Consider the following 18,657-nt stretch of genomic DNA (forward strand, 5'->3'; position numbering starts at 1 on the left):
CATTTTTAATGTTATAATGCCTTAATATATAAAGAAACTTTATAGTAGGCTTATATGTTATTTCTAAAAGTGTGGAGGCAGAAATCTTAACCTAAAATAGAACTTAATAAACTGCAATGTTATATGGTTGGCTTTTAACAGAAAACCTGAAAAAAAACAACGATTGGTGTGTTTATTGAAGTAGTTATAATTAGGGCAGCATATGATGGGTGAAAGAAAGTCTCTACTGCCAGTAGGTTTTAGATCTTCAGAGTAAGATTTTGGAGCCAAGGTTAACTTATTTATAATCTGTGGTTTTCGAAGAGCAGAATCCTTTTTTCAAATTAACTCTAACTATAAAAGATTAAAGTAAGTATGTTCTGATTGAACATGGAACTTAGCCTCTTCCTGTCCCTAACTACTCTCTCTCTCTCTCTCTTTCTGTCTCTCTCTCTCTCTCTCTCTCTCTCTCTCTCTCTTTCTCATTCTGGGGAATGCATTGTAAAATGATTGATATAATATATAGTAATTGTTCTGCATAAAGGAACTTCTGCTTGAATGTATTCTGTGTGCGCTGTGGAGCTCATCAGACTCATGCATTGATGTCACTTCCATTTGTTTTTGTCCATAATAAAGCCCATATTCTGTAGCCTGACTTTATAACCCGGTTTGTATTTTTAACCTTATTTTTCATTACTAGTGGTTGAAAGGATACTGGTTTTACTTGGGCTAGTATGTCTGGGATTTGTGACTTAGCTTATTAGCAGTGCAACCTTATTATTAGCAAGGCTTTTAGCCCTTTTGAGCCGGTTACTCCTTCATCCCTTTAAGGGAAACATTTCTCTTACTGTGACGTAAGAATTAAATTAAAATTTTATACTTGAGGGCAAATGTTTTTTATTAACCTCATACTTTAGTCAAATTGATATATTTGTTATTTCTCCCACATACGCTCCACCTCCTGTTTCTTTGATCTGTGGGATCACACCCCTGCCTGTTTTTCCAACTCCATGCCATTTTTCTGATTGCTCACCAAACTTCGGTTACATTGGTCTTTTGAGTCATCAGATAGTCCATTGCAGTTCTCTGCCTTAAAGTCTTTCAACATGCTGCTTCCCTGGGCTTAAACTTCTCTAACCACGCATGCATGCACACACACAAACACACCACACATAAACATGTGCACTCACAATTTGAAAGGCTGACTTCTCATCAACTAGGTCTCTGCCTGGATGTTGCTTTGTTCATTAGTGAGGCCTTACCGGACCAGTCGTCCCACTTTCTACTGCATATAGACACATACAAGTTAAAAGCCCTAGCTAGTCTTTTTCTTCATAACCTTTTCCAGAATAACCTTATTGATTTGTTACTTGTTTCTCCACATGAGGATAGGAACCATACTGTTTTATTCACTGTTACACCCCATTCCTAGCTCAGTGACTAGGCTACAGAAGGTACTGAATGACTAATTGCTGAATCGGTCAATCAATGCTCTCTACTTATAATCCTATCCATCCTTTTTGAAAGACTACTACCTCTGAACATGTATTCATAGTTTCTTTGTATTTGTGGTCATGATTTACTTTCTTTACCAGATTATAAATTCCATGAAGCCTTTGTTTATTATTTTGTTTTATTTTAATTGCTCCACAGTTCCTAGCACTGTATTTTATAAATCATAGCTTTTCATGTATTTGTTCCCTCATCTGTTTTTCCCCACCATAATTCTGTTTGTAATTATGAGTCATGACAAATAAGAAAGTGTGTTTTATTACGTAAAAAGTTAAATTTAGGTGCCAGTTATTAGTTAAATATATTCGAGTATGTGAGGGAGTATAAAATTTAAAACATTATCCCTTTTCAAAATTATTTTATTGAGATATAATTGACATATTAGTTTCAACAACATAATTCAATATTTGTATATGTTGTGAAATGATCACAGTAAATCCAGTTAACATCAGTTACCACAGTTACAGTTTTTTTTTTCTTGTGATAAGAACTTTTAAGATTTGCTCTCAGCAACTTTCAAACATACAGTGTAGCATTATTAACTACAGTCACTATTCTGCGCATTACATCCCTGTGACTTATTTATTTTATAGCTGGAAGTTTGTGCCTTTTGACTACCTTCACACATTTCACCTACCCCACATCTCCTGCCTCTGGCAACCAATTTAGCCTAATGCCCTCAAGATCCATCCATTTGGTAGCAAATGTCAAGATTTTCTCCTTCTTTAAGGCTAAATAATATTTCATTTTATGTATACATACCACATTTTCTTTATTCATTCATCCTCTAATAGACACTTAGGTTGCTTCCATGTCTTGGTTATTGCAATAATGCTCCTGTGAACATGGGGTGCATATGTCTTTTCAAATTAATGTATTTGTTTCCTTTGGATAAATATCCAGAAGTGGAATTTGTAGATCATATGATAGTTCTATTTTTAATTTTTTGAGGAACTGCCATAGTGTTTTCAATAGTGGTTGCACCAATTTGCAGTCCCACCAAATGTGCCCGAGGGTTTGTTCTCTTTTCTCTATATCCTCACCAACACCTGTTATTTCTTTCCTTTTTGAGAATAGCTGTGTGAGGTGATACATATTCCTTGTAATGAATCTATTAATTTTGATGGGAACCATGTGAGGCAGCATGGAAATGGGAAATAGATTTGGAATTTCTCCCAGTTTCATCGAGAAATAACTGACATATATCACTGTATAAATTTAACATTTTCGCTGCGATGTTCATCTGTAGTTGAATGATATTTCCATGCCGCTGACTGCGGCATTCGACTTTACCCCAGGAGCTCAGTGCTCCAGAAAGGAAGTTTAGGAAAGTAGATGTACATTTTTCTATATTTTTGTGTTTTTCAAGAATGAATAACAATAGGAAATTTTAATACTTTAAAGTAATCATTTATTTTAATAAAATGTAGCACCTTAACTGAATTTACTTTAAAATATAAATACTGTAATTATTTTCTGTGGATTTTTGACACCTTTTAGAGAACAAACTTGAAATCAATTAATGCAGTGAAAAGGTTAAGGTGTACAGCCTGATGGTTTGATTTACATATACTGTAAAATGATTACAGCAGTAGGTTTAGCTAACATCAATCTTCTCATGCAGATAAAACAAAAAGAAAGAAAATATTAAAGGAAAAAATTTTCTCCTTGAGATGAGAACTCAGGATTTACTCTCTTAGCAACTTGCCTATGTATCATACAGCAGTGTTAGCTCTAGTCGTCATGTTATACATCATGTCCCCAGTACTTATTTATCTTGTAAGTGGAAGTTTGTATCTTTTGACCACCTTCCTCCAATTCGCTTCTCCCTACCCCCTGCCTCTGTTAACCACAAGTCTGATCTTTTTTTCTAAGAGTTTGGTTTTCTTTCTTTTCTTTTTTAGATTCCACATATAAGTGATACCATATAGCATTTGTCTTTTTCTGTTAGACTTATTTCACTTAGCATAAGGCCTTCAAGTGCATCCATGTGGGTGCAAATGGTAGGATTTCCTTGTTTTTTTATGGTTGAATAATATTCCATTGTCTATATTTACCACATTTTCTTTATTCATTCATCCAAGAACATTTAGGTTGTTTCCACGTCTTGGCCACCGTAAATAATGCTGCTATGAACATGGGGTGCAGATTCTTTTCAAGCTAATGTTTTTATTTCCTTTGGATATATTCCCAGAAGTGGAATTGCTGGGTCATATGGTAGTTCTGTTTTTAATTATTTTGAGGAACCTCCATACTGTTTCCCATGTCGACTGCACCAACTTGCATTCCCACCAACAGTGCACAAGGGTTCCTTTTCCTCCACAATCCTCAACACCTGTTATTTCTTGTCTTTTTGATAATAGCCATTCTAACAGGTATGAGGTGATACATAATACTTTTTTAATGAATATTAATTTTGATGGGAACCATGATGAGGCGGCATGATTTGGTGTAAAGGGAACTAAATTTGGAGTCCTTGAGTTCTAATCTTGACCATTCTGTTTGACATTATACATCAGCCATGCTGGAGCAGAAAGTATGGGAATTTTGATTTAATATTGCATGTTAGAATTCATAAAATTTTAAAAAGTGGAACTAAATACATAAAACAGGTTTAATATGAAAATTACAAACCACAGCAATCAAGTAAAATATGAACTTATACACATTTGCATTATCATAACAAGCCATTGGCTATATAAAAATGGTAGCATAATTTTTTTTAAAAACTTGGCTGTACATAAAAATGGAAAAAAAAAGTCATGAAAACTTGTGAAAATGAAATGTTATTTGGTTTTAAATCATTGTCCTTATGAAAACAGAGTTAAATGGTATCACCAAGTCATGGGTGTATTTTTGTGCAAAAACTTAGAGGTGCTGAAGGAATTTTTTCTGAAATAATTGGGGGAATAAAGGAGAGATAAACTTATTAGGAAGGAGGAGTTTTTGTTTCACAAAGTATTTGTACCTCTAGATCTGTATTTTCTTCAAGTATGGAAGGAGAGTGAGATGCATATACTTGTATTAATTTCAGTACTCTCATGTTCATATTTCACTGTTTTTGAACTAGTATGTGAATTATTTTGCAATAGAAGCTTTGCTTTATTTTCTTACACTGAGGACTGTGAATTTATAGAAAAGTACTTTCTGAATGAGTATAATATTTAATTTAAAATTTTAATGCAGCTTGTAATTCCCTAGAGAATACCTTTTGTTTTGCAGTTACGTGCAGTATGAAATAAAAATGCCATCATTAATCTCCATCTCGAGATGTAAATATTTCAGTATTCAGATTTAAAAAACGAAATAATGATGTCACTCCAATAAATTAGTATTTTGATTCTTAAAATTAACAGAATGTCCTGGAAAACCAAAAACCAGTATTTACTATGCACAAATTAAGTTAGCTGTAATACTTTCAATATTAGTATTTGTTTAATGAGGGAATTTGAATGATCTAACTTTGAATTTTTCCTAAAAATCAAGAAAACAGTGTTCTGATAAGTGCTTGTGACAGAGTGTCAATGTATGGTCAGAGAAAGAATTCTCAAATGTCACTTCCTCTGTAGTTTCTGATTCCCACACGGTACTCTGCTACATTTGCGTTTCATGTTCTACACAGTTCTGTTATAGTATTTTCTATTTTAGTTTGTCATTATGTTTTCATATTGTATTCCTGTCCTTGAGAGCAGGGACTGAATTTTATTTTATTTTGTACTTATAAGTGTGTAGCACATACAGTAGATTATCACTAAATTTTGAGTAAATGAATGAATGAAATACAAAAGTGGTCAGGTTCTGTGGAATAAGTAGAATGTTAAACGTGGGTGCGATTTGGATAGGTAAAGCGGAGTGCATTCTAATTCATAACTGTCATAATTTGTTTTATGAAGCAATGGAAGATTGGCATATCCCCCACAAAATATCTTGCTTTAAAATTACCTACCCTGTGTCATTTTCTTAAAAATGTGAACTCATTCCCTCTATGTAGAACTGCTAATATCTTGTAAGCTTTGTGAAGGAAGCATTACGGTGTGATTGACTTGTTCATTCTTTGACTACACAGATGTTTATTATACTAGGTTCTAGACCTGGGCAAGTTCAGTTCCTTAGTGACATTAGCCACCCCTCAAGTGCTCTGTAGTTACACTTGGCTACATTTCAATAGTGCAGCTAGAGAACATTTCTATCAAATTAGCAAGTTCTATGGAATGGTTCTGAGATTAAAGAAAATAACATCCCTGATTCAGGCTAGTTTCTGGGAACCAGAAGGATTAATACTTGCTAGATCTATATCAGACTAATATATGAATGACAAAATTATTTCTGTCCAGAAGTTTTTCCTTATTGTTAACTCAGTTAATATATAATTATTGGATTTTTAGTTGTAGGTGTTGAGTTTCAAAAGAAGTGGAAAAAAATTAAATATAGGTTGGTGCAAAAGTAATTGCATTTTAAAAGGTTAAAAATAATTGCAAAAACTGCAATTACTTTGGACCAACCTAATACTGTAGGCTGTGGAATCTACCAAATAAACAAGAGAACTTTGTTAATAAAAGGAGTCTGTTCCTACCAACTATAAACTATGTCTTCTTTTTTTTTTTTCCACCTTAAAAAAGAAAGAACTTGCAGGTTATTTTATTAAAAATACAGTTTTCTGTTACTTTGGGCCTCCAGCAGCATATTGAGGCAGGACTGAAAGTCACATGGAAGTTTAAATTTTTTATGTACTGGAGGATCCTACTCGTGTATTGTATTCATTATGTCATATAAAAGATAAAACTTATAGTCTCAGTGTTTCATTTGTATCTGGAATTTTATGTGAAATTTCCAATTAAGGCTCTCAGGCCAGGGATTTATAGTTTTAAGATCCTACTACCCTCTTTTTATGTAGCACTGTTAGTATGTACAGTTTGTAACTTTTTGAGTGGGGCAGAGGAGAAGAAAAGCGAATATTAATGTATAGGCTTTCTGTACTTGATTATAAAAGTAATAAGTTTATTTTTGCAAGTTTGGAAAATAAAGGTGAAATTAAAATGACCCAGGTATTATCACTATTATTTTTCTGTATTTTTCCCCATGTATCTTTTCTCACATATCTGTGATTATTTATTCCCAAACTGAGAATCTGCTTCTTTCATTAATGCAACATGCATTTTTTATTGGCATAATTTATCACATGAATGAACCATATTTCTTGCCGTTATTGTTGCGTATTTAGGTTCTTTCAAGCACTTCAGTACTGTTTCCTATATTGAAATTTTACACTGGGAAATTCTAGCAGTGGTGTGCAACTATTCATATACCTTTACTCAAATAAGGGACTTTATCTGCTAGGAAAAGTCCTGACCAACTCTGAATTACACATTTGGTTAGAAATCAGGTAATGACAGCATTTCTGGAATTAATGAATAGATGTCCCATTAGTCTTAGCAGTTAGTCCATAGACGTTAGAACCAGATTCTTTTCATTCTGTTGTTCTTGTGCATAAAACTCTTACTCACGTCTGATTATTCCCTTAAATACATTAATAGAAATAGGATTACTAGGTCGAAGGATTTAAACTTTGAACTTTCTTGACACATATCACCAAGTTGTTTTCCGGAAAGGTTGTGGCAATTTACACTCTGAAATACAGGGCGGGAATAGAACAATCTAGGAATAGAAGGGAACTGCCTCAACCTGATAAAGGGCATCTATGAAGAAAAAAGAGCCACAAGTGGCTCTTGCCCCTTGTGTTCAACATTTCCAGGGCAATTAGGCAAGAAAATGAAATAAAAGGTAACCTGATTGGAAAAGAGGAAATAAAATTACTATGAGATGTGATCAAAAAATATGGTGAATGTTTAAATAAAAACATTTATTACAGCAAAAGACATAATAGCATTAAACCCCCTCAGAATACTTCCCCTCGTTTCAAACTCACTTATCCCATCATTCTTGCTGCTTTTCTGAAGCAGTTCTGGAAGTAAGTCCGGTTTCGTGAATGTCTTCAGTTGCTCTATTGTGGCTGCTTCGATGTCCTGAATCATTTTGACTTTGGGGAAGAGCCAGAAATGGCATGGTGCCACATCTGGTTAATAAGGTGGATGGGGACACACCGTAATGTTTTTTTTTGACAGAAATTGCCGTACCAGAAGCAATGTGTGACACGGAGCATTGTCATGATGGAGGATGAACTGTTTGATGATTTAATGGCGTTGTTCATGATCCGTGATTTACAGCACACTTTAAAACACACCTCCTCTCAACCATAACTCCCATCTGACTGACTGCACTGAACAAGTAGAAACTTGTCACACACTGTTATTTAGGTTCGACGTACCGCTTCCTGTGTTAAAGATCCCTGCCTTTCCTTTGAATGGCACTCGGCAGCAGCATTCACTGTAGTTTTTGATCACACCCCATATTTCTAATTTGTGTGTGTGTGTGTACAATATAAAAAAAACTCTATGGAATCCATTAAAAAACTCTTTGAACTAATAATAAACAAGTTCAGCAGGATAGAAGATCAGTATACAAAAATCTATCGTAGATCTGTATACCAGCAATGAACAACTCAAAGCAAAATTAAGAAGAGTTTAGTTTATAGTAGTTCTAAAAAGAATAAAATATCTAGGAATAAACTGACAAAAGAAGTATAAGGACTGGTACCTCGAAAACTACAAAACATCATCGAAAGAAATTAAAGAAGGCCTGAATAAATGGAAAGACATTTCATGTTAATGGATTTAGCTGACTAGGAGTAGAAGGAAAGTCCACAGTTAACATCATATTCAGTGGTGAAGACTGAAAGTTTTTCTTCTAAAATCAAAAAGATACCTGCTTTTGTTACTTCTGTTCAACATAGTGGTGGAAGTCCTACTCAGAACAATTAAGCATGAAAAAGAAGTAAAGATATTCAAATGGAAAGGAAGAAATAAAATTATCACTGTTCATAGAAAACATGATTTATATGTAGACAATCCTAAAGAGTCCATGCAAAAAATATGAGAATAAGTGAATTCAGCAAAGTAGCAGGGCACATAATTAACATGCAAAAATTAGTTGTGTTTCTATACTCTTTAACAGTGAACAGTTTGAAGAGGAAATGAAGATAGTTCCATTTACAGTAGCATTGAAAAAAATAAAATTCTCAGGCGTATATTAACCATGGAGATGAAAGACTTGTACACTGGAAACTGCAAAACATTGCTGAAAGAAGACACCAATAAGTGAAAGACATCTGTGTTCATGGATTAGAAGACTTAATACTGTTAGGATGTCAATACTACCCAAAGCAATCTACAAGTTCAGTGCAATTCTTATAAAAATCTCAACAGTGGTTGTTTCAGAAATAGAAAAATTCATATAGAATCTCAAAAGGACTCCCAATTGCCAAAGAAATCTTGAAAAAGAAGAACAAAGTTGGAGGTCTCCCACTTTCTGATTTGAAAACATACTACAAAGCTACACTATCAGTGTAGTACTGGAATAAAAATAGCTGTATAGACTAATGGAACAGAATAGAGAGCCCAGAAATAACCTCTTGTGTATATGGTCAAGTGATTTTTGACAAGAGTGCTAAGACAGTCAACAGGAAAAATGCAGTCTTTTCAAAAAAGGTGTTGGAAAACGTGATCTCCACATGCAAAACAATGAAGTTAGACCCTTACATAACACCATATATGTGAGGTAGTTGAGGTAGTCAAGTTCATAGAAAGTAGAGTGGTGGTTACCAAGGGATGGAGGGAGGGTGGGAAGAATGGGGAGTTATTGTTTAATAGGTACAGAATTTCATTTGTGCAAGATGAAAAGCGTTCCAGAAATACATGGTGATGGTTGCACAACAATGTGAATATACTTAATGCCACTAAACTGCACATTTAAAAATAGTTAAGATGGTAAATGTTACATATATTTCACCACAGTTTAAAACGAACAAAAAAGGAACCATATATGCTGCAGCATGGATGAACCTTAAAAGCGTTAATGCTACGTGAAAGCAGCCAGTTACAAAAGACTGCATTGTATGGTTGCTTTTATAGATATCCAGAATAGACAAATCCATAGAGACAGAAAATAGATTGGTGATTGCCAGGGACTTGGGGAAGGGGTGGAAAGGGGGGAGTGAATGCTAACGGGTACAGGGTACTTTCTGAGGTGATGAAATGTTGTAAAATTCAGGGTGGTGATGGTTGCACAACTCTGCAAATAAGTAAAACCAATTGAATTATATACTTTAAATGGGTGAATATATGGTATATGAATTAGATCTAATAAAGCTGTTACTTAAGACAAAAATAGCCCAGCTAGCTCCCAAGAATTCTGTGTTCTGATGAAAATACTGTGTAAACTGAGAGGGGTAGCTGTTAGAGGAAATGGTGGGTATGTTATAGAAAAATGAAGCTGGAAAGGTAGGTTAGGACCAAAAATGGTACTTGACCTTAAATACTGTGCCAAGGAATCAAAATACCAACTTTTATTTTTTTCAAAAAAAAGAAAAAATAGCGCAGTGCTTATTGTGTATTTTGACCAGCGTTTATAATTTTATTTGATCTTTGGCAGTTTGATAGGTAAGTCATATATCTTATTAAAAATTATTTATTATATTATGTAGATTAGATAGTTTCTTGTGCAGAGGCCATTTATATTTCTTTACCCATATATTCCCTGTTTACGTCCTTTGCCTATTTTTAAAATGAGGGCATTATTGTTTTTCTTAATTGATTTTAAATACGTTTTTTAAATAGTAAGAATGTTCATCTTTTGAGTGATTTACACTAAAATATCCAGCCATCTGGTTTCCTTGCTCTCCATGTGTTTCTTATGTTAGTGCTCAGTAAATGTCGAGTTGAATTGAGGAGGAAATTATTTATGAAATAGACTGTAGTCCGTTCTAAAATAACCAAATGAACCTTTCATGATTGTGAATTTTGCATAATCAGTAACTAAGATATAGGAAGGTACTTTAGTTTTATTCAGTGAAATATAACAAATAATGCTTTTAAAGGAAGAAAAATAAAATCTTAGGAATGACTTCCTTCTCTGGGTCACAAGAAAATGTAGAGTTAGCATCATGTGTTGAAATGTGGAGTTTCAAGAACAGAGAAATCAGTATATATAGGTGCCCACCAGGACATGACCTATGGCAAAAGGATTGTCAGGAGTGTAAGGGAAAAGGAATCTATGGGAAAGTAGGAAAGGGGTTGTGGGAATGGGAAGGGGGTGGGGTGGGGAATACTGCCAGTGTCTTTTCAACCTGGCTGTATTTCCTGAAAAGCTAAACATGAAATATGTTCTTTGGGGGCAGATGTTATAAAGTAATAGTAATGGGAAATATGTGCAGGGCTTAAGAAAGAGTATAGTTTGAATTCTTGCTTCTTCCATCATTATATAATCTGTTTTCCTCATCTGGAAAATGGGGTAATAGTACCTAACTCATAGGTTTATTGTATTAAATGAAATAATGCATGTGAAACAGTCTAGAATATTGCCCATAGTAAGTACGCAGTAAAATTTGCTGTTATTGTAGCTTGGTGGTAGTTTGTGAGGGTAGAAATAAATCAATAATATAATTGTTTATTGTTAAACAGAGCATGGAAATGTGGGAAAAATTAATATTTTAGTTTTAGTTCTCTGGTGAAATTTCATTATGTGGAGATCAGACATCAGGAATGGTGCTGACCCAGAAGTTGGAAAAAAAACAAAAACAACTTGCTGAAAGCTTGCAGTCGTCTCTAATTATTAATAGTAAAAGTTGTCAAGAAGAGTGCAAAACTTTTGCCACCTTTGACTAGCTGTGATTGATTGGTTAACCCACGAGAAGTTAAAAATTGCATTGGATCCCAGATTCCTTCTGAGAAAGATGTCAGAAGAGTGAAACTGAGCAGCAGACGGTAAGACAGATGCTGATTGCAGAAGCCATGGTTTGGGTTTGGAATGGAGAATAGAAGGGGGAAGTTAAGAAGCAGGTGGTCTGACATTGAGAATGTTATGGCTGTCAATAAAGAGAAAGAATTCTGCATTCAATTCTGCAGTGGGGAAAGGCAGTGGGGAGAGGTGGCAATGACAGAGCACCATTTAGGCCTCATCACCATGTAGGGCGGTACCTAAAAGATAGCTGTTATATTGCTCTGGGGTTTTTGTCCTCTCTTAGCAAACCAGTAACTCCTCATCGTTTCTTCATGGTGAAAAGAGGAATGAGGCAGTCAGGCTGGGGATTGTATGTAGTAATAGTGATAATGGCCAAGTTATTTAGTCTCTGTGCCTCATGTGTACAAGGAGATAATACTTTTATAGGTTATTGTAAAGCTTAAATGGACAATATATGAAATATTTTCATCTCTTTAATAGTTTACGGTTCTTTCTTTGTGCTTACCACAGAGTCAGCCGACTTACGAGGATGCCACTTGTACTATGATGTGTTACAGAGGAGACTTAATATAATAGTTGATCTGTTTTGCAATTAATACATAAGACTTTTGGATTTCTTGTTTTTTTTTTAGCTTGTGTGTAGAATTTCGATGAAAGTCAGATGTTAGAATTTGGAGGGTATTATGCCAGGTGGCATTATCTTGAGAAGTATATCATCTAAGGTTTAAAAAAATGTGAACTGTGGCATGAATGCTCTTTAGGCAAAGTTCTCCTTTATAGCTTATAAAAAGTTTAAGAGAAAAAAATAAACAGGCAATAAGACAACAATAGTTTCCAGTAAATATTAGTAAAAATATTCAGCCTTACTATAATAAAGGAAATGTACTATAAATATATTTTTTTCTATGAAACACTGGTAGTGTTTTTAAAATAGCTTTTCTTCCTTATTCTTTTTAGAATTATAAAAATAACATCTGGTTGAATTAAAACACTGAAAATATGAAATAAAAAACATAAATGAGTAGAAGGGAGATGCATGCAAAGATGCTGTGACATTTGGCCAACAGTGAAAGAGACACTAGAGGTTCCCCTCCTTTTCAGTTTCTTTCCAAACTTTTTGTGCAAAACAGGTATACACAGTATTCATGAATTTTTACAAAATTGAGAACGTAGTATGCAGTATTCTGCAAAATAGACATCTCTGCTTATCATTCAGCCATTAAAAAACAAGTTAGGGTTCTGTAGTTTTGTAATTTGTACATGTTTTATTGCACTGGGCTTTTTCCTATAGATGGATTTTTGGTTTTTAGCTTTTACTAAAGCACTGTTAGTAAAAGCTGAAAAGCTAACTATCTTTTATAATTCTAAAAAGAATCAAATACATTAAATATAAATCTGTGCATGTTTGTTTGGGTCTTTCTGTAGAATACTTTTCTAAAAGTGAAATTGTTATGTTAAATGATACAATTTTTTTATGTTAATAGAGAGCCAAATTAACTGATAAGAAAGCTTATACCAGTTTACATTCTCATTAAAATTTTGTATGAGTGCCTAGTTTACTGAAACACATTACATTATTGATTTTACATTTTTTGTCCATCTGATAAGATAAATTAATATTTTTATTACTTGTGAGGTTAAAGTTTTTTCATGTTTCTTCTATTCTGTGAATTGCCTGTTCTGTTTATATTTTCTTACTGACTTGAGAGATTTATTACAATATAGATATTAATGCTTCATGTGTTTCACATATCATAGATAATTTTTCCCGTTTCTGTTACTTGCCCTTACTTTGCTTTTCTGTGTTCCTTTTATTCTAAATCTCGTATGTGGTCATGTCTGTTAGTTTTGGGGTATTCTTTTTGGAGGGAAGGTGGTTTGTCTCATTCTTAGGAAAGCTCAGCCCTCTGGAAAATTATGAGACCTTTTCTGTATATTTTTTTCAACCTCTATTTTCGTTTTAAAAAATATTTAGATATTTACATCTTTTTTTGTCTTACTCTGTTCTGCCATTTTTATCCTATTTAAAGTTCTCCTGTGTTCTGGGTGCTCCTGTTTTATTGATCCTTGTGTATGTCCTGCTACTATACCACATTGTCATAATTATTGCAGCCTTATATTACATTTTAATCTCTGGTTGATAAAGGTCTTCTCATCCCCTTAAAAAAAGATCTTACTTATTTTCATGCATTTAGATGGATATGAAGTGGGAAAACTTATTAATAAAGATTTGACTGAAATGACCTTGAAAATATTTGAGGAAGGGCAAAGATTTTTTAAAAACTTGGTTAGTGTATGGGATCATAAACAGGTATTACTCATGTAATGATTGAGAGTGAAAATTGGTATAACTTTCAGAGTGTATTTAAGGGCATGATATGGTGCCTGGCACATACTAAATGATGTATAAATTCAATGCTGATTAATAATGATTTCTTAAAAATGTAATAAGTTTTAATTCAGCAATTTTATTTTTAGAAACATAAGGAAATATTGACTAAACAAAGGTATAGCTTTGAGAATGTTCTTCATAGTTTGCTTATAATAGCAGAACGTTAAAATAAACATCTAGCAATAGAAAATTATTGAACAGAACTATGCCATATTACTGCGGAATACTATATAGCCATTAAAATTATATAAAAGTTCAATAAGGAAAATTGTTTACCCTATATATTGTGAACTAGGAAAAGTTTACAAAGGAATATGTAAAGCTTAATCCAATTTTTGTATTAAAAATTATTCCAGGAGGACAAAGAAATCTTAGTGGGTGATGGAAATTACCTTAATTGTAGCCACAGTGTCACAGGTGTGTACTTTGTGAAAACTGCTTTAATTGTACCTTCTAAATATGTGCAGTTTATTATTGTCAGCGTATCAAAGCTGTAAACATTTTTCTGTTAAATGTAATAAACGTAAAGGAAACTGTTGAGTTTATTACTTCAAGAAGTAAAACTAGTAGTATAATAGTATGTATACATATAGAGAGAGACTTATTTTAAGGAATTGGGTCATGCAGTTGTGGAGGCGGCACTTCTGAAATTGGTGAAGCTGACTGATGGCTGGGCAGCCTGGCAGGAGTCATTGTTGCAGTCTGGAGTCCACAGGCAATTCTGAAGGCAGAGTTCCTTCTTTAAGGAACCTTAGGTTTTTTTTCTTTTAAGGCATTCAACATTATTGAGGGTAGTCTTCTCTCCTCAGAGTCTACAGATTGAAATGTTAGGCATATCTAAAAATACCTTCATAGCAATTTGTAGCCTGGTTTTGACTGCACAGCTGAGCACAATAGCCTCAGCAAGTAGGCACAAAATTAACCACCGTTCTGGCAGAGTGATTTCAGAAGAGTATTGGAAAATCCAGTTGAAATGGTTTAAAACATATGGGAATCTGTTAGCTTATATATAAAGAGATCTAGAGAGTGGGCAGGCTTTAGGGTTAGTTGATTCATTGGCTTAAGGATGTCATCAGATGCCCAAGTTATGCCATCCATGCGTGTTTCCTTCTCACTGGAGTATGGCTTGGAGTGTGGCAGTTGTTCTTATCTGGTGAGAGGGAGCTTTGGCTTCCCATGGCTTTCTGAAGTCCCAGAAGGGTACTCTTTCAGGGCCCTCCTCAGGCCTCATCGGCCCAAATCTACTTATGAACCAGTCACAGCTGTGAACGAGCCACCAGGAGGAGGGTTACCAAGAACCTATGTAACATAAAATGTACCCAAGTTAGAATATGATATTAATAAAATGAAAAAAGAAACACAGAAAAGTACCGTTTTCCAAACTCAGGAGCTTGGTAGGAGGGAGGGAGATAACTGAGTTGTTCATGGGCCAATTCAGTGACTTTACCTGAAATCTGAAGACACTCAAGTATTATGGAAGAAGACTGAGAAGTTATCTCCTCTGCTAGGCGAAGTAAAAGATATGTACATTTTTTCCATTTAAGTTATTCTATCTCTAGGAGGGAATTGGCAGCCAAATATGCTGAGTAATCAAGTTAATGGAATTACCGACCATTTCTAACTTAGGATGTGGAAAGTTGCATTGATATCTTCTTTAATGTTCTGACTTTAGTGTTTTATTTTAGTGAATGTAATAATTATTTCCCAACTAGTCTTTCATCACTGGGCTTGTTCATTAGGGTTTAACTTCATTTTACTTTGGGTTTTCAGGTACCAAACTTTTAATTTGGGGATTTTGTGTCATTTTAATGTAATGTGATTTTTCTAACAAATGTTATACAGTCGTAATATTTGTCCATTTTTACAGATACTTGGTGTAACAGGAATTGAATGATTTTTCACCTTAGCGCTTTTTGTTGTTTCTGGCTTTAAATGATTTTTCTGAAAGTGAATTGAAGTTTTACAGTATGTTCTAGATTTAATATAACCAATAAGCTTTTCAATGTCCGTAAGTTCAGGTTTACTCTTCATTTTTAAACCTCTCCACTCCCCCAGGATATTTCGTTGCATAAGAAAGACTGGACTGGCATGCTCCCTATGCAACGTGAAGTGATTATGTTCGTCCCAGAATGTGACTGAGGTTGCACATGCATCTCATTGTATATTCAGCTCTTACAGCATAAGTTACATTAAATGATGGCAGTTTAATAGGGTGCTCATGATTAAGCTAAATAAAAGTTGTTTAAACATAACAAATATGCTTTAGGTGGAGACAATATAGCTATGGGTAAAACAAGGTATAAGTATAGTTTTTTAAATGCAAGATAAGTTTGAATGATAAGATTGCTTTAAACGTTGATGTTATGAATCATGAAGTTATAAATTAAATGAATCTGAAATTCCCAAAAATCAGTTCATATGCTAGTTTTTAGAAATAATATTTTTGCTCTTTTAACTCTATACAATTCTTTTTGAGGTAGACCAAAAAAATTATGAAAACACCACTAAATAAGTAGACCCAAATATACTCTTTTGAAAATTAATTAGAAAAACTTATAACAAATCTGAAATATGAATTAGTGTTTTATATAATATTAAAAAATGCTTACTGCGGGCCAGGCACTGTCCTAACCTCTTTACATATATTAACTCATTTAATCCTTATTTGAAAAAAAAATCCATGAGAAGTGGAGAAGGAAATGAGGTACAGGAAAAATCAGAACCACTCTTTGATACACAAAATACCTGATATATGAAAAATAATCACTAGAAATATTCTTTGTCAAGCAGATTGGTTTTAATAGGATATGGAAAATCTAACTTTGATGTATCACAGTATATTTATGGGAGACAGCATTGGAAATAAAATGTTGAGGCCAGGTACACACCTATGCCCTCCTGCTCCCAGTTTGGTAGCATTAATGGATTTCTACTCTTTCTAGTCTTACCACCTTTCTCGTAGTGGGAGCACGTTTACTTACCCAGCTCACTTTCTCTGGAACTGTGACTAAGTTAGGAATGGAGACCCTGATGAGAAGAGGCAGGAGCTCTCAGGTTTTCTCAGAGTTTGAAACTTAGAGGACTAGGGTTTTCCTTGGACCTCTTTGTGGTGTAAACCCACCCTATGGAACTTACATTCTAGTGAGTATGCTTCTATCAGAAGAGCTGAGGATTGGGGCTGGGATGGGGTTAAGGGAATAGGGAAAAGAAGTTCTTTTCTCTCTGCTCCAACTTGAACAGAACACAGGGTCAGAGGAGAGTGGAGGAATGTCCCCCATCCACCCTCTGTGATAATATATGGCTTGAAACTCCTAGTGTTAGGTCAATTCACTTCTTCCTGTTACAGCTAAAAATATTTTCTGGCAGTTACAGATTAAAGGCAAAGATGGCCACAGGAAGAAGGGTTTTGCTTTCTTTTCCTTTCTTTACAGATTTCAGGCAGAAATGTTTTTGAATTTCACATAAATGTCTTGAAATTTTACACATTACAAATAGTTAGTCTTTGATTCTTTTGCTTGTTTTCTCAAGTAAAGAAAAGTACATTTTTTGCGGCCCTTACTTTTATGGTTAGAACTGTTAACTCATGTCCATTAACTTCCTTGATTATTTCTGATGTTGAATTCGAGAAAGCAGAGTTCCAGTACAACTTACACCTTCCATTTTCATAGAGATATGTGGAGTCGTAATTCTAATATCACTGATACTTGTCTTGCCATACCTGTCCTAACCTTCAGTCTTGGATCGATCACTTTGTTAAATATTAAAGCTGCTAGAGAAAAATCGTACAACTATGTGGGTTATTTTCTTCTCAGATTTGTGGTCTACAGAGCTGGCACTTCAGGGCTGCTGGACAGTCCGTAGTCAGCTTCTTCATTCTACAAAGCAGAATCCTGTTCTCTTAAGAGAAGACATTGCTTCATTCTCTACAAAGAAACTCACTCTGTATCCATTTGACTCTTTTATCTCAGAGCAAGTAGTATTCTTCCTGCTTCAAGGTGGTTCTTTGAAGTTCCTAGGAACCTTGTTGTGTGTTACCTCTTGTGTATTTTCAGACTCTTCCCTCCTCACTGGCTTCTTACTTTCAGCACCAAACCTACTCATCTGTCTCCTATTTTCAACAAAACAAAAAATCTTTCTCTGATTTGAATCGGCCAATGACTCCATTACTCTCTCGTTCCTTTCTTTGTTGCCAGACATTTTGAAAGAGTAATCAGCACTTACTGTCTGTAGTTTCTCACTTTTTCATTCATTAATTGGTCTGAATTACCCTACCGCTTATAGAAATAAGGTCACTAATGATTTCTTGTCAAACCAGTGGTAATTTCTCAGTTTTTTCTTACTTTACTTGGGCAACATTTACTATACTGACTTGCTTCTTTAATGTCTTCTTGGCTTTTCTGGAAAAGCTCTGGTCAGACTTGTTTTCTCTCTGTCCGATTGTTGCTTCATAGCCTCAGTCACTGGCCCTTTCTTTGCCTTTTCCTTAAATGTTGATGTTCCTTAGGGTTATGTCTTTGGTGATCTCTCTTTTTCCCAGATACTCGCATAGCTCTAAGGTGATTGTCATCATGAGCTCTGTGCCATTGTCTCATAAAAGTATTTCTAGGCCTGAGCTCCCGATGGCTACCGCTATTCCCAGATCTCTGTGCTCGCTTTACAAAGAGATCTCAGACTGAGCATGCCCCGTCGCCCCATCCGTCTGCTTGCTCCTAGCCCTGCCTTAAATCTCTCTCCTTGATTCCCTTTCATCTTTCAGGGTACTGTTGCATTTTTTAAAAAAAATTTTATTGGGGACTATTGGGGAGCAGTGTGTTTTTCCAGGGCCCATCAGCTCCAAGTCAAGTTGTCCTTCAATCTAGTTGTGGAGGGCGCAGCTCAGCTCCAAGTCCAGTCGCTGTTTTCAATCTAGTTGTGGGGGG

The 18,657-nt window shown here is 34.7% G+C and overlaps 1 protein-coding gene across 4 annotated transcripts in view; it reads left to right on the forward strand.

Annotated features, from left to right (window-relative positions):
- The window catches only part of CDK13 (cyclin dependent kinase 13), a 102,484-nt gene that overhangs the window by 33,969 nt on the left and 49,858 nt on the right, over positions 1 to 18,657 (forward strand). The window lies entirely within an intron of this gene.

The sequence above is a fragment of the Rhinolophus sinicus genome, chromosome 4 (assembly GCF_057876585.1).
Source record: "Rhinolophus sinicus isolate RSI-liver-muscle chromosome 4, RSI-T2T, whole genome shotgun sequence".
Classification (NCBI taxonomy): Eukaryota; Metazoa; Chordata; class Mammalia; order Chiroptera; family Rhinolophidae; genus Rhinolophus; species Rhinolophus sinicus.